Consider the following 16,092-nt stretch of genomic DNA (forward strand, 5'->3'; position numbering starts at 1 on the left):
TGAGTATGAATTAAATAGGATGATCAAACCATTCTACTATGCTCCACTTACTCAGACCCTTTCCATGCCTGCCCAGTTGTAGGACGAAGCCCCAGCTACTCTTAAAACAACCAATGCTGATTTTACCATGATCTGTGTGTGGATGTGTGTGGGTGGGTGGGTGGGTGGGTGAGTGGGTAGGTGGGTGGAACTCAGCCCTGAGTGACGGTCACTACATGGTTAAAACATTCACAATTTCAGGCATTTGCCACAACATATCCTACCCATTTCATCCTGGTACCAGATCAGTATCAGTGTAATAGCCAGCAATCACAGCACTCCTGCTGCCTAGACATTAGTTTCCATCCAGACGTTGAGACCAATTGAAATGATCAGAGAAAAGAGGTGGTGCTGTTACTACATATTATTATTAGTAATAATAATATTCAACATTTATGTAAACATTTTCTATCCAAAGATCTCAGAGCTCTTCATAAACATCAGTGAAGCAAACTGCACAATACTGCTCAGAACTACCAAGTATTATTGTCCAGCCCTTCAAATAGGGATGCCAACACTTGGAGATTTTAACTGACTTGCCTAAGACCACGTACAAAAACAGAAGAGAACTTAGAGCTCCTTGCTCTGAGTCTTAGCCACAAAGCTGTCCTTTGCCTCATGGTTTAATCCATTTCAATACACAGTGCAGGTGGATTTTTATAACTCCTATTCATCCTGGTGCAGGATGAAATGACCTGCTGTCATGATGAAACAATATTGAGCTAAAAAGACTTCAATGGTTTCTATATTTCATTAGCTCTAAATGTCTTAATGCAGCATTACAAGTTTTTTTCTTGAAAGAGGACGAAGGCTTCCAGGCCATTTGTGAAAACAATCTTTATGCTGTTCTATTTAATTCTTGCTTTTCTCTTTTATAATCCTTTTTATGCTGGTGAAAGATGTTGGTTGTGTGAGATCTGGAAACAGATTCCTGTAAAGCCAGTTAATACTCTATTGCCTTACAACCCAAAGTGGTGACATTTTCCAACAGTTGCATGCAGTGCATCAAAGAGTGGAAGGGAAAAAATAAATGTGCTAGGCAAAATAAAATTTATTTTTCTCAACAAATACTGAGGATTTCACATGAAACAACAAGGACACGATGTAAAATTCATCCTCAGGCTTCTAAGCTTTAGGGCTCCAAGGTTACCAGCTCTTGGATTTTGATATAGTCAGTTAGGACCAAATCCGTCACTCCCATTTTTTGACCCTGCAATTGTAGGAGGGCGAGGAAAGAGCTTGTTACTGTCCAGTTTGGCCATTTAAACTGTTGCTACAGCTCAAGAGTGGGGAGAGCAGGGGAGGAGGGAAGGGTCTATTGTCTATTGCTCCTCATCCTCAAGAAGTGTGGAGAGTAGGGGCATTGAGACATTGTGGGAACCCTTCTTTCACCACTCCTCCTAACCGGTCCAAGTCATTGGCCAAGTGTACTGCAGGGAAGAACCTGATCAATCTTAATAAGGAGTGATATGTTTTCCCGCCTATCCTTCCCTCCTTCAGAGCAAGACATTAGCTAAGGTGAAAGGACTGACTGAGTCATGAGTTGTCCCTGAGATGCTCCTGGAGGAGCTTGGCTCAGAGACTGCCCATTATGCCAGGCACAATAGAGAGTTGTAATCTAGCCTTGGATGAAAATGTCCAGCCACATAATTCAGTTCCAAATCTGGGACTGGATTCTGAAATGCATCATGTATTCCCCAAAATTCACGGGTGTTCAGATCCAGGGTTTGGGGGCTGGGTCCATCATCCAATGTAAGCATCATGCTTCAGCAGTCTACAGAATAGGACTCTGCTCTGTCCCCTTCAGTACTAAATATCACTGAACTCTGATACCAGTTTCAGTTGCCCAAGACAAATGGCAAAAAGGGCTGCAGTGGTTGTAGTCAAGCGACTGAGCCAGGTTTTATTTTATCTGAAAATATAACCTGCAGATCAATACCTGGCTGCACAGGTGGTGTCACCAGCAGGGATTTGGCTTCTTCAACCATGGGATATTCTTCCAAGAAGAAGGATTGCTGGGAAAAGATGGGATCCACCTGATGAAGAGAGGGAAGACCATCTTTGCAGACATGCGAACTAACCTAGTGAGGAGGGCTTTAAACTCAGTTCTGCAGGGATAGCGACCAAAGCCCTGAGGTAAGTGGGGAAGCAGGAGACCTATAGGAAGAGCAAGCAGGAGGGGGTAACAGGGGAGGTGGTCTCATACTTCCTGAGAAATCAGGGTGATTGACTAGTTACATGAATGCGCAGAGCATTCATGTAACTAGCATTCATGTTCTGGGTGGACCCAAACCCTCAGACTGACCATGACCTTTCTATTCAATAATAGGCAAGTGTTATTGATACACAGTGATAACAAAAAAGAATAGTCCAAACACTTCTATATATCTACCACTCCTAGGGCTGTCATCAGAGTCAAGGTACGTCTGGCCAGGATGCAAGCTTCACTCTGAGGTTCTCTCCTGAATGTCAGACGGCAGCAACCTGGAGGTTGGAGGCTGAGGCCCAACCCCTCGATATGCCTTCTGTCCGTGGTGCCTTGGGTTACCCACTCGGGGACCCTTTGCTGCTTTAAAATCCCTTCTGTTGTATCCTTTTCCCCTCCTGATAACTCTTCATCCATGGCTATCATGGATTGGTCTTCCTGTGGTCATTATACTGTCCCTGTTCTGTCCTGTCAGCATACTACTTTGTTTCACAAGCCCATCACAAGCATGCATCCTAATTTGGGTTTTCTGGGCCTTCTCCTAATTTGGTCTGTTCCCCCAAAACTGGAAAACTCAGGCCCCCACATTGAGGTCTTTTGAGCTGGTGCCACCTTATCTCATGTTATGGAATAGTGTGGTACATGCCCACAATTTCCTGGGCTACATGTATATCTGTTGGCCTTGTTGCTTGCCTGGGTTAGACACCCTGTCTGCCTTGAAGGCTGTGAGAACTGTGTGACAACCAGGCTTTTAAAAACCAATTAACCTTTGACACTGCCCTGGCCCATTTTTCTAATACATATATATTTTACCTACAAACTAATTCCCAAAAACAAACTAGGAGAGTAGTAAAACACTGAAACAGGTTACCCAGAGAGGTGGTGGAAGCTCCATCCTTGGAGGTTTTTAAGATCTGGCTAGACAAAGCCTTGGCTGGGATGACCTGGTTGGGGATGGTCTTGCTTTGAGCTGGAGGTTGGACTAGATGACCTCCTGAGGTCCCTTCCAATCCTAATTTTCTATAATTCTATGAAAACCCGCAATCTGCAGTCCTGCAGGAGATCGGCTATAGAGATAAATACTGTAGCATAGAAACCTGAGAGAGCCAAGTACAACTCAGGGCTGCAGCACTCATATGCAATCTGGGACACAGTATGCCCTCTCCTGCCATTTACTCATGTAGATGCATCATCATAGTATCACTATTCTTAATAAACCTTTTCCAGTCCTATATATGTGTTCTTCCATTTTTCCAGACCTTGGCTGAATGCAAAGTACCAATGGACTTTTGCATTCAGCCAAACTTTGCCCCTTCAGCTAAACCTCTTCCAACCCTCTCTCCTTTACTGCTTTGTTCATTTTTTTAAGTGAACAAGAAATCTGCAGTAACATGGTGCAGTTACTTTGTGCAGAGGTTGCATAGCATGCCTATCATCTTGACTCAAGAGATGGGACTCTGCTGTCTGGCTTTAGACATAAAGGGCATGTGTAGATGAAATAGGGGCTCTAAATTGAAGTGGTGGGTTTTTAAAAACACCGCTTCACTTTAGGGACAAGTAAACGCCCATGTCATGCACACACCTGTGTGTACTTACCTGCCTCTCTGGTGTTGGGAAGGGGAGGGTGAGCTGCTGGCAGCCGGAGTGGTCCCTGGGCTGGTGTGGGGGAGGCTGCTGCCATGCTGTCTTCCCGGGCTTCCTGCAGATCCCCTATGCTGCACAGACCCTGCTTCTTCACTCCGTGCCCAAAGTCATTTAAGGCACGTTACACCACTGAATTTGCTACAGCGCCTGGCATTACTGCAAAATATGCCACCAAGGCATGCAAATATCAACATCATTAAAGCTGTGCAAAAGCATTTAACCTGCTTTAAAGTGTTGTGCACACATGCCCCTCAATTTGTCTACACACGGCCAAAAACTGCCATTACTTCTTATGGCTAAGTCACAAAAACAGTGAGGAGGACATGCACTTGTGTTAGTCATGTTTCAGAGAGCCAAGCAAGGGGAAATAGTTCACACTTAATTGCCTAATGCACTTAATCATCTAATATGTGGAACAGGATCTGGCCCTTTCTGCCTAATTTCAAATGCACTCAGACAAAGCCATATAAAAGGAGGGCTGAAAGGGACTTCAAGAGACCTTTTGTCCATACCCCTGAGGTGAAGCAGGAGCAGATATACCCAGACCATCCCTGGGAAATGTTAGTCTAGCCTATTCTTAAAAGTTTCCCATAAAGGAGATCCTACAACACCCTTAAGTAGTTTGTTCCACTGCTATTGAGCTGAGACATTGAAAAAGGAGCTGGGAGGGTATAGGAGGAGAAATCCAATGGAAAAATGGAAAATAAATTGGATCAAAAAAGGGAAAGAGGAGAAGAATATAATAAAGCCATTCTAGTTCAGCAAGTCAGAGCACAATATTGCTACCTAACACATTAATTTTAGCACCTTCGTTTTGGAGGAGAGGGAGGGAGCAGGGAACCCCTGCTTGAGCAGCGAAGCAGGGCTGAGGCAGGGGGAAGCCAGGCAGACCTTGCTGTGCCTGCAATCTCCACCAGAGCCCTGGCCAGGCAACAGAGGGGCCAGGCCAGCCCCGTACTCTGGAGCAGACAGCCCAGCCCAGGGCTGCAAAGCATCTGGGATGCTGGGGGACTCTAGTTTAACTTAAACCAGGAAGGGGTCTGGAACAGACATTGTATAAACCAGTTTGATCAAATCAGTTAATTCTGAAATTACATTTAACCAGGTTTATCTTAAACCAGTTCCAGCCATTTTGAAACTGGTTTATGTGCACTGAATTTATGTTCTGTTACAGGTTTAAACCAGTTTCTGATCACTTAAACCAGTTTATGTGTAATGTCTGTCTCTAGCCCTAGGGTGTCTTAGAGGTACAGAGCCAACTTCCTTGGCTAAAATCTTGGCAAAGCCCACACTGACTTCCGTAGAGCCAGGATTTATCTTCATTTATCTTGGATGAGGGAAAATGCAATTCTTTGTTGCACCTAAGAGGATTGATAGGCCAATAAATAATCTCACCCCTAGGCTTTTTATTTTCTCCTAAAGGAGTTCAGTGTTATTTTCTGGCATACACCCTGCAGGGTAGGTGAAATTGTGGCCTCTGATGAACTATTTTTCTTGAGCACAGTCAGGGGGCTTGGCACAGTGAAGCACAGAGATGAACAGAGATTGAAAATTGTGTTATTAGATTATGGACAATAGTCCCCAGCCACCTGTACCTTTAATTTCCCCTTTGCACTGGTGGAGGTGCCTGCGTACACACTAGAAGAACAGGCTCGTCTGGCACTTCATGTAACTCGCTGCAAACTGAGCATGCAGTACATGCCGTCTCTTCTGGATTTTGGCTGTGGTAATATTTATGTGGCCCAAATGTGCTAGATGATTTTGAAATGAATGAAGCACCAAGATCCCTGCCATGGGGAGCTTACTACTTGAACAGAGAGGGAAACAAGGATGAGGACTGATGATCAGATCTTGTGGCTTAAGTATTCATTATAATGTGCATGCTGGTTCCTAAAAAAAAGCCTTTGTGGGGTCATATGCCTATAATCTGCTTTCTATACAAGGTAGGTAGGGTCTATGTCTTTTTATAACTAGGTTGATATAATAAATGCTAAGCTTTATAGAAGTCACATACATTTCCAAGGAGTGTCATTAACCGAGACAAGCATTGCTGTAAGCTTTTTATGGTAAAATGTCATGGGCAGCATCGTGCTCGGTAGCTGCTCACTAGATTTTCTTTTCCTTGTTCCTAAAATGTTAGTGATGCTAGAGTTGTGATGGATTCTCCATCAGTGGAAGTCTTTAAGTCAGTGTGGGGATGTCTTTCTGAGAGATGTGGTCCACCAGAAGCTGTGACTGTGATGCAGGAACCACTGGCTGAAACTGTATAGCCAATGTTAGGCAGGAGGTCAGCCGGAATTATAACCATGGTCCTTTTTGATCTCAAAATCTGGGAATTTCTTGTTTCAACCCTAATAGGAGACAGTGTATAAGTACCGCCTTAACATTAAGCATTTGTTTTGGTCCCATTAACTTCAGCAAGATATAAACATATACTGAAGTATTTTCCTGAAGGGGGAGGAGGTACACGCTTACATCTATGAATGGTCTTAAGTGCCTTGCTGATTCAGGGCTATTTTCTGTGCTTCCTTACACTGCACTATGATTGGATGAAGCATTCCCATTACAAGTCATTTCTGTTCTGTAGCTAATGCTCTCGACGACTCACCCATCACTTTTCAAAACAGGCTGCTTGGTCCTGATCCTGCGGATTCCAGAAGGCAGGTCTAGATTTGGATCCTTACATAACCTCGGCTGCTTTGATGTGGCTTGGGTTTATTTATAACAGCTCTCTCTTTGAATATTAATTCCCGCTTCAGAGAGTTCATAGCTAGATTGGAGTCTGTTCCTGCTCTCCCCACCCTTCAGGAAGAATAATGTATTGTTTATCTGTGTGCTTTTTTAGTGCCCTGGGGTAATGTAAGCTCGCGGACAGCACTTAGACTTTTGTTGTTCGTTCTGTTTGACTCACTGTATGGTGGTCAGTGCTCAAAACAATACAGTCAATTGAGAGAGAAATTAATTAAACTGAAGGCACTTTTGATGTTCCAGCTCTCCCCTTTGTCCTTCATGGTATATTTTTAGTGGCTGTTGCCCTTGGCACTGCTGAAATATTTACAGATGAGTTCTTTGACTTCTAATGGTGGACAGATGCTTTAAGAGCCAATTAAGCCTCTACACAAATATATAAGTTTTGGGGGGTACTTTCAGGGCTGTGGAAAAAGTTTCTTTATTTGGAACTATATTTTCACTATAACTGAGTTTCCATGGACATCCCTTGGAAAGACTGCTTGACTGAAGGTTAGGTACTCTGGCACAAATGGTTTATTTTGCTTCCAAAGTTGCATAAAGACACTGAAAGTCTGAGAGACTGTACTTCCAAGTGAAAGGCAAAGAGAGAGTTAGCTATGTTAGTCTGAAGTCAGGCAGAAGGCAGGGCAGGGTGGTACCTTAAGGCACATCCAGATGAGCGCACTCCCCAGCGGGCCAAACAGCAGCGGCACATAGTTGTGCTGCTGCTATTTGTCCCCGGGGAACACACTCTCACACATGCTCTGGCACATGGCAGGTTGTCCCAAGGGGTTGGGGAGGCTGGGCCCAGCACCAGCCTTACCTGGGGTATTGGGGGTCTCCCAGAGCTCCAGTGGCAGCAATCCGGCATGCAGAGACTGGTCAGCATCCAGAGCATGGCTCCAGCTGGCCAGGCTCTGGTTTCAGGTAGCACACACTGCCACCATGTGTGCCACCCCACTTCTTTCAGGTGCCGGTTTTTTTGACACCAGGATCTCCCAGTCACAAAACCCCCCTGCCACGCTGCAGATTAGGAGCATGGCAAATGCCTGCATGTGCAGCACATGTGGTCTGCAGTGCCACGTACCACACGTGCACACTTTTCTGGATGCACCCTTAAAGACTAATCGGTTCAACAGTCACAAGCTTTCATAGATGACGGCCTACTTCCTCAGAAGCTATCATGTCAGATATTAGCATTTGACAAAGTAGGTTGTCGCCTACAAAAGCTCACACTTCTCTAAACTGACATGGAAGTCAGTGAGTACATGGGGAAGCAGAAGGGTTGTGGGGAGATTCAAAGAGAGTTTCCATCTCTCACATTTGCAATCATGCAAACAGCTCCTGTCAGTTATGTGCTGGGAGAAGAGCATGCCAGAGGTGATGGAAGCTCTTGCTTTTCTTCCTCAATGGATTTTTGGCTTCTCTTCCTGTCATCAACAGCTACAGCAAAGGTCATTTGACTAAGCTGTGGGCGAGTAGCTGAGGCCAGCAGGAGCTCTGGCCAGTACTGCAGGCACAAATAGAGCTCCTGATAGGGCAGCCAGTTTACAGCCCCCCTTATTCAGACCTGTGCTTTAATTTAGTTCTTTCCTTTTCTTCCTAGCTCTCTAAATATGTGTGTTGCTCTTCTGAACTCCTTTCAAGCTACTGCAGTCTTCCTGGCAATAAAGCACCCAGCTACTGAGTGCAATGCGCAGTCACACCAAATCCCTATAAAGGGAGGCTATTGCCTCCTTGCCCCTTGGCTGAAAAACTGCATAGCACTGCTTCCTAATATAGTAACCTGACAAAATTGCTCTTGGCCATCTTCATCCTGACTGAGTTCAGGGTTATTTTGCAGTGAATATCTGATGGCAGCTTATATTTACAAGGCACATCTCGTTTTGTCCCATATCTCCTAACTTGTCTGGATCCCTGCATGTTATCTCTCTGTCTGCTGGTGCTCACAAATATTTCATTCTCTTTAGTAACTGCATTGTGCTGTTCCAGTAATTCTAAGCACCGTACGCTTAGTGAAAATCAATAGATTACAAGAAATAAAAGCACAAGTCCATATAGCATCAGAGAATAAATTGAGTCTTTTAGGAGGAAGCATGGTCTTGCAGTTAAAATACTGGGTGAAGAGTCAATACATCTGGCAGGTTTATTCAATATTTTTCTTCATTTTGATAGTAATCTGCATTTAGAGTATTTGGGTGCTTTATTGCCAGGAAGACTGCATTTCGAATTGGGCATTGTCTCCTAACTACAATTAATGTTAGTAGACTAACTAACTGTTAGTTAGTTAGTCTACTAACTAACTGTTAGTTAATTAAAGTCAGTTAACTAACTAATTTGATTGATTGTTAATTAAACTTATTAGTTTAATTAACAATTAAACCAGTTAGTTAATTTGTTAATCACTAATTAGTTAATCACTAATTAGACTAACTAATATGTCTGTTAGTACAATTAATGTTGTCTGTACAACATTGTCTCCTAACTATAGCTGTGGTCCAGTAAAAGATATTTCCAAACAAAATTTGTTCCCTGTAGATCGCCTGGACCATCCTGTTTACAGCAACACTACAACACCATTACCGCGGCTACAGATTTTTTTCAGTATTGGGCCCAGTATGGGCTTGTAGCCCTGGCTTAGGCCTTCCCCCACTCAGAGTACTTTGCAGTGATAAATAGTAATAAAAAAACCCAGGTTTCTACAGCCACAAATCAATGCCCCATTTAGACACCTTTGCTGCCATCTCACCTGAAAGAATAGGCTCCACCCTCATTTTTCATTTACTTGTCCTGCTTCCTGCAGTAACACCTTTGGAGCAGTGCAAGTCTTGAAATAGGTTAGTTATGTCCATAAACAAGGCTGGGTTTCCCCCATACTTAGAGCTGTGACACTGTACCTCCAAAACAGAGAACATCATGTGTGATCCTGCTACAGAACAGGAAAAAAGGGAAAGGAATCCTGGGTTTATAACCAGCTCCACATTGGACTTAAAGAAATAATTCATGTCTCTGGGTGCAGACAGAAGAGTAGCTCCCTGCTGTAATTCAGAACAGTTTGCAGGAAGTGTTCTGAGTTACAAGGCTCCCCCAGACCAAACACAAGTTCACTGTTGGGTCCAGAGTGAGGCAGGGTTGGGGAATCCAGCTGCTGGCTGCCAGCCTACAGCCAGTTTCCCCTAACAACAGCCCCTTACTGGAGTCATCATGTTTTGAAATGTTCTCATGCAATGAGGGTTCAGATTTTTGTGAGATCGGACCCTTTTAAAGCATTTTGCAGCCATGCACTTCTGTTCAGTCATGGCTGTAGAGAGCTTTCAGGGGCCAGACTGGGGAAAAATTGTCACTTCTGTCTGCACCCTATTTGTAGGCATAACAACTTGACCAAGCCCTCAATGCTACTGTAAAGGTTTGATAATGGACCACAGAGCTGGTTTAGTTAGAGGATCACGTGAAATGTGTCAAACCAGAAAATATTGGTTAAAACTTGCTTCAAATCTCAGAACTTGGTGACATTTCAGGTGAATTCAATAGAATGGGTTATAAACTCTCTTGGAGGAACTCACAGTGAAAATGCTCTAATGGTAGCACAACTGCCATGAGCCTTAATAGCAATAATAATTATCTCTAGAGAAATTATTCAGCCCCTTGTGTGTTTTTAGAAAACAAATCCAGTACTACATACTGGTTTCACAGCACAAATGATTTTAAAAAAAGCTCGTTGGCAAGTAATTACCAGAGAGACAATAAAGTGAGCAGCCTAGCAATGAGTCTGGTGTGTCCTAAAAGGGAAAATAAAGGACTAAGGGAGTGCTGGTCTCCAAAGATCACTGTTTGGCCTTGGAGGCATCCCAGTGCTGAATAGTTTCACAAAGAGTGAAGTAGGATCCTTCCACACTAATGATCCCATAGTGTTGAAACAAGGGTTTACAGTTACCCTCCCACTTCAGGACCCTGTAGTTGAAGTACATGCTTTAGCCACTTAATATCATAGGAAGCTCCCATTACAAGAAAGAAGGGTGATCTTATGGTTTAGTTACAGTAAGGAACACAAGGTCTGGTGTGACCCTGATACATAATACTTCAAGTTACTTTTTTTTCAACTCTGGGGTTCACCCCTGTCATTCCTTTATACTATCGCAAGGTGGCATTGTTTGAGATTTCACATTGCGAGGCATCAAAATACTGATGTGTAAAATGGAATGGCTTTGATTTATTAAAAAGAGTCTGAAGCATGTAATTATTTTCTTGCAACTAGATTAGGTTAAAATTATTTCTGATCATTGAGTTCTGCAAGATAATCGAAGTGCTTAAACTTTCTACCTACAAATATCACATAATGTGCTATAAATGAGGAAGCAAACGTGCATTATAGTGACTCATGAGACCATGAAAGAGAAGCCTGTTCTTCCATGAACAAGTTCATTTTGACTCAAAACACTTAGGGCCACATCTTCTCAAGCTTGAGCATCTCCATGCCTTCTATTGTTTGTCACAGAGGATGCTAGTATTAGCATTACCAATGAATAAAACTGGGCACATCTACACAAGACATTTAATGCACAGTACACTAATTCTACTGAGCATTAGCACATCACAGCAAAAACCATGCTAATGCTCTAATGCATAGTAGAATTAGTCTACTGTGCATTAAGCATCACAAAAAGACTGTGTGCTGTTGCTACTGTGCATTAGCTACTGTGCATTAGCACCGGCTACTGCACATTTATGTAGTACCTCCTATTAGAGATACTAAACTTAATGAACAGTGCATTAATGCACATGTAGACATGCTTGCTGTGTCTTTTATGTGCCCCATTGTGTTTGGATTTATCATATGACTTCAGGATGGTATACATATGTGGGTGTTGTACCATTGCACTCTGTTATCACCCTCTTCCTTTGTGGTTAGTTTAAAGCCACAGTATAAAGCTCGCTCTCTCTCCATAGGACGTGACCCAATGTTCCAGAAACCCCAAACATTCCTCTTTATACTGCCTACTAATCCATTGACCACCTCCAGCATCTTTCCTGGGAAGGGCAAAAGGGATTACGAAGAAGATCATCTCAATATTCCTTTTTATCAGCTTCCTTCCCAGATTCCTAAAGCCTTGTGAGATCCATGGAACGATGCCTGATGTCAGGTCAGTATGGATCTCTGCCATGGGACGCTTTCTTCTTGACCTCAGAATCTCACCTATTTTTATATCAATGACCTTCCTCTTCCCTCTTGGAAAACAGGAAACTGCTATGCTGTCGTTCTGCCTCTTGGAGAACATCCTGTCCACTCTTCTCTAATCCAAAGACTACTATGCAGATAGCAAGAGGTAGACCTCCTTTGGTTCTCTGGTTCCTAATGATGGCAATTTCCAATCTTCTTGAGTATTTCTTTGTTTCTACTTGCTTTTTAGGCCCCACTGCCATTCTTTTCAGGATCTGCTGTGGCACAGCTTTGTCCTAGGTATCTAAGAAATCCTCTGTATTCCTCATGTTTAGCAAGATGATTAGCTGTTCCTCCAGATCGTAAATCTTACCCTTCACTAGAGCTATGCATTTGCCTTCCATGCAGATGAATTCTCTTCTCTTTCTAGGCAGTAAGCAGAATATAACACATTTGGTACAGGTCATAATATCTGAGAGCTTTCTGTCAATCTTTGTTAGCTAAGACAAAACTTCATCCCTAAAACAAAACCCCAAATGTTCTGCTACAGACTCCCATGTAAGTCCCATTGTCTACAGGCACCCAATGACAACACTGACAAAAATCCCGTTGATTTCTATGTGGGAAGAATTTGGTCCTGATACAGTGTTGGAGTGATATTGTAGCCATGATGGTCCACAAATTATGCAAAATGCAAGAATTTTTTTCTTCCAGGTGGGGTCTCCTGATTTTGAAGAAAGACAGGGAAAAACACCTAAACTGTAGAAACTTGGGGCTTTAAACAAAATGTATGTGTCAGGGACTAAGGTAGATATTTATGTGCTGATTTTGTACCTGTAAAAAGCTCAAGCAGACAAAGTGGTGAATTCATATACTTCATTTCAACGGATACAATAGCATTAAATGCATTAAATTATATTAATGAGGAGAGATCCAAAGTAGTATGTGTTTCCAAAGTCTTGAAGGGTCCTCTCAGGCCTGTATACCAAGAACATGGATTTGGGGAGAAGAGAATAAAAAGCAGCCTAGCCAGTTGCCATTAAGGATACAAACCTGTAGTTCTTGCATATACAAACCTCTTCCCTACATCAGAATGCTAGATCAACTGGTAATCGGAGATACATTATAACTTCACAAACAGGGAGCTGTTTCTCAGATGTGGAGTTTGGAAAACAAAAAGGGAAGAGGTAAAATCTTAGCCCTGTATTTTCAGGGTTTGCAAACATCAACAAGCTGCCATTTTCTTGGATGGTTAAAAATTCAACTGTATTGATTGCCACATATAAAAATTTTGTTTTTCATACCAGTGCCTTGAGGCAATGGTCACACAATAATCTTTTCAGCCATTATTGACTCTTGATAGGGTGGTTTTTGTTCGATTGTGCTTTTTCACATCATTGTCAAAATGTCACAATTCACACACATTGATTTTCAATGAGCAGTTTCTGAACACTAGAGAGATGCCAAAATGAACAGTAAGAGCCTCCTACTCTATCTGACTCATTGACTCACCAATTCTTTTCTAATTTTGTCTGAAAAGATCAGGCTACCTAGCCCTGGGTGCATTTGAAAATGTATTGCTCCATGATATCTGCACTCCCTCAGTGTTTGATATCAGGAATCTCCCTATGGCATCTTAAGGCATTGATCTTACAAGCTCAGATCAACCCATCCAGTGGTCCATTCCCTCTGCCCCCTTTGCTAACCCATCATTTGCACACTCCTTGAAATGGAGGCTCTTCATCAGGTGAGGAGATGGTGAAGCAGTGATTTTCAGCCAAGGTACTGTAGCAATATTCATACTGTTAGGTGTGCAAACCCCTACAACATGATTCACAAGATAAGTCCTGAGGTTTCAAATAGGAATCCATGGCATCAAAAATGTTTTGACCTGCCATGGTCATTCTGAGTTATTTGCAACAAAAGAATTGTTCTGTGTTTTTTCCATAGTCAAAAAATGAGTGAAACCCAAGAACTGGCATTTTCCAAGAGATGCCTTGAGACTCACAAGGTTGAGAAGCACTGTGGTGAGCCATCTCTGTTCCTGTCAGGCTAGGAACAGATTCTGCATTTGTCCCTGGACAAGTTGTGTCTACGTGTTTCCCAGGACAGAAATATCCTGGGATTGACATGTATACACACCACGCTTCTAAGTAGGGTTTAGTGAGCAGCTGAAAGCACTGCTGTTTTTCTGTCATTGATTCAGTGATGGTATCTTAAGATAACCATTCAGATGTACCTTGTGATGTCCTGGGATAAACTGTTAATATTTATCCCATGAACCTTGTTTAGGATTTATCCAGGGACAACAGGCATGGACATCTGAACAACTTCTCTTTGTCCTAGGATAAAACTGTTTATCCCAGGACAAATGTGACATCTGTTTGTAGCCTCAGAGAGGTGTACTACACCAGGGAGGTATCATGCCTGCCCTGTGCTCCCTTGGAATAAGCCCATAGTGCAATTTGTATTCAGCCTTGTTAACCAGAAGTTCCCAGCAATTCTAAGCACTAAGCCCCTGAAGAAGTCAGCAATAAGTCAGCAACAAACCGTGCCTGTGTGGCAGGTTCTGTGTGGGCAATTACTTTCCTCCTGAGTTTTATCCATTTGTCTCTCATTTAGCAATACATACATACAACCCATTTATTACAACACCCCGTGTCCTGAGAAGCTTTCTAGAATGACCTCTTAGCCCTGTGTTATTACCTTGCTCTCTCATCCCTCTTTGTATTTTACCCCTCTCCTTTACTCTGCCTATCTGGATTTCAAGAGGACGGTGCTTAATTATACATGCGTTGCTTCATTGTGGAGTGCTCCTCAAGGAAACTGCTATAGGATTCTACACAGATGCCTGGATAACAGTTGTGTAACTAAGGGGATGGCAGGGGTAGAAGTGACTAGGGAACCAGCCCTGGGTGACATCGTAGTGGAGGCATAAAAACAGCAGTGACCAGTGCTAGCTGCCATGCCACCATTGCCAGTCCAGCCATGCTCATGGTCCTAAGCACCATCCCTGCCCTGGCCAGGGTACAGAACCACCCACTTACATCTCTGCTGGATAGAATCCACCAGGAAGGTTCCCTAATCCATGTCCAGCTGTTACAAGGGCCACCATTAGCGATGGTACTTCACTGTCTCTGGTGCCGTGCCATCTCAGTCTTATGAAGACTGAAATACTTTAGTCTAAGTGTAACTTTTGAGTTTGATTTAGGGTATTTCGGTGAAACATAACAGCCTGGGTACACAAGGGGTCAGACTAGAGAATCCAATGGTCCCTTAAATTCTATTAAGTTATGAAAGGAAGGATGTGGCTTTTCACAGTAAGGTTCAAAGAGTGGCCACTAGCTGAGCATTGCTTAGGGCTCTGCCTAGGGGTCAAAGCAGATGAGGTAGCACAGATTTTGTACAGGATCTGTGCATGGCTTCTGGAGCTTCTGGCTTCTGGAGAGACAAACTCCAAATCCTTAGGCAAAGGATTCAGGAAATGTCTACAAAGATTCCCTGTAGAGCAGTTCTGTCCGTGGGAGGGGGCTGTCTGGCCCACATCATCTTCTGTCTTCTGTTTCTATGGAAACCTTGATGCTTCCAAATTATCCCGCCAACTTTTGTTATTTGCATTAGGTGGTACCCTCCATCGTTTTGAGCTCAACTTCCTTATTTCCCATTCTTCTGGAATGTGGATATGTACTTCATTGAGTAATTAACAATCCACTGTATTACTGACATGTTATGGGGGGAACTGCAGTCTTCTTTCACATGATGCTATCTGGAAGTATTTGAAAGTACATAAATGCCTCCAGGCAGACATGATTCTTTGGGTGAATCTGATATCTTTTATTACACCAACTTAAATAGTTGGAAAACAATTTTTAAGCAAGCTTTCACATTCAAAAACCCTTCGTCAGGCTAAGGAAGTGTCTGCAGTTGGTGCAGGCTCTTCCTGGATGGAATGAAAAGTAAAGAAGCCAGAGGCTGGGCTGGGTTGCATACAAGACAAGTAGTCAGTGAAGATGTAGATTGAGGAGTCAATGGGTGAGAGACAGGCTGGGGGGTGGGGGGAGAGAAGGGGGGTCAATACTGGAGAAGTACCTGGCAAGTCAGATGTCAGGCAGGTTATAATGTGTCATAAATCCAATGTCTATATTTAGTCCACGATTTTTAGTATCCAGGAGGTTGATGAAGTGGAGTTCATAGGCTCGTCTCTGGGAAGAGTTGTGTAAGTTTCCTTTGAGGATCAGGACTGAGAGATTGGAGAGAGAGTGGTTTTCTTGTTGGAAATGTGCCCCCACAGGTAATTGGGTATTCCTGTCTTTCC

This window comes from Alligator mississippiensis, chromosome 3, assembly GCF_030867095.1.
Source record: "Alligator mississippiensis isolate rAllMis1 chromosome 3, rAllMis1, whole genome shotgun sequence".
Classification (NCBI taxonomy): domain Eukaryota; kingdom Metazoa; phylum Chordata; order Crocodylia; family Alligatoridae; genus Alligator; species Alligator mississippiensis.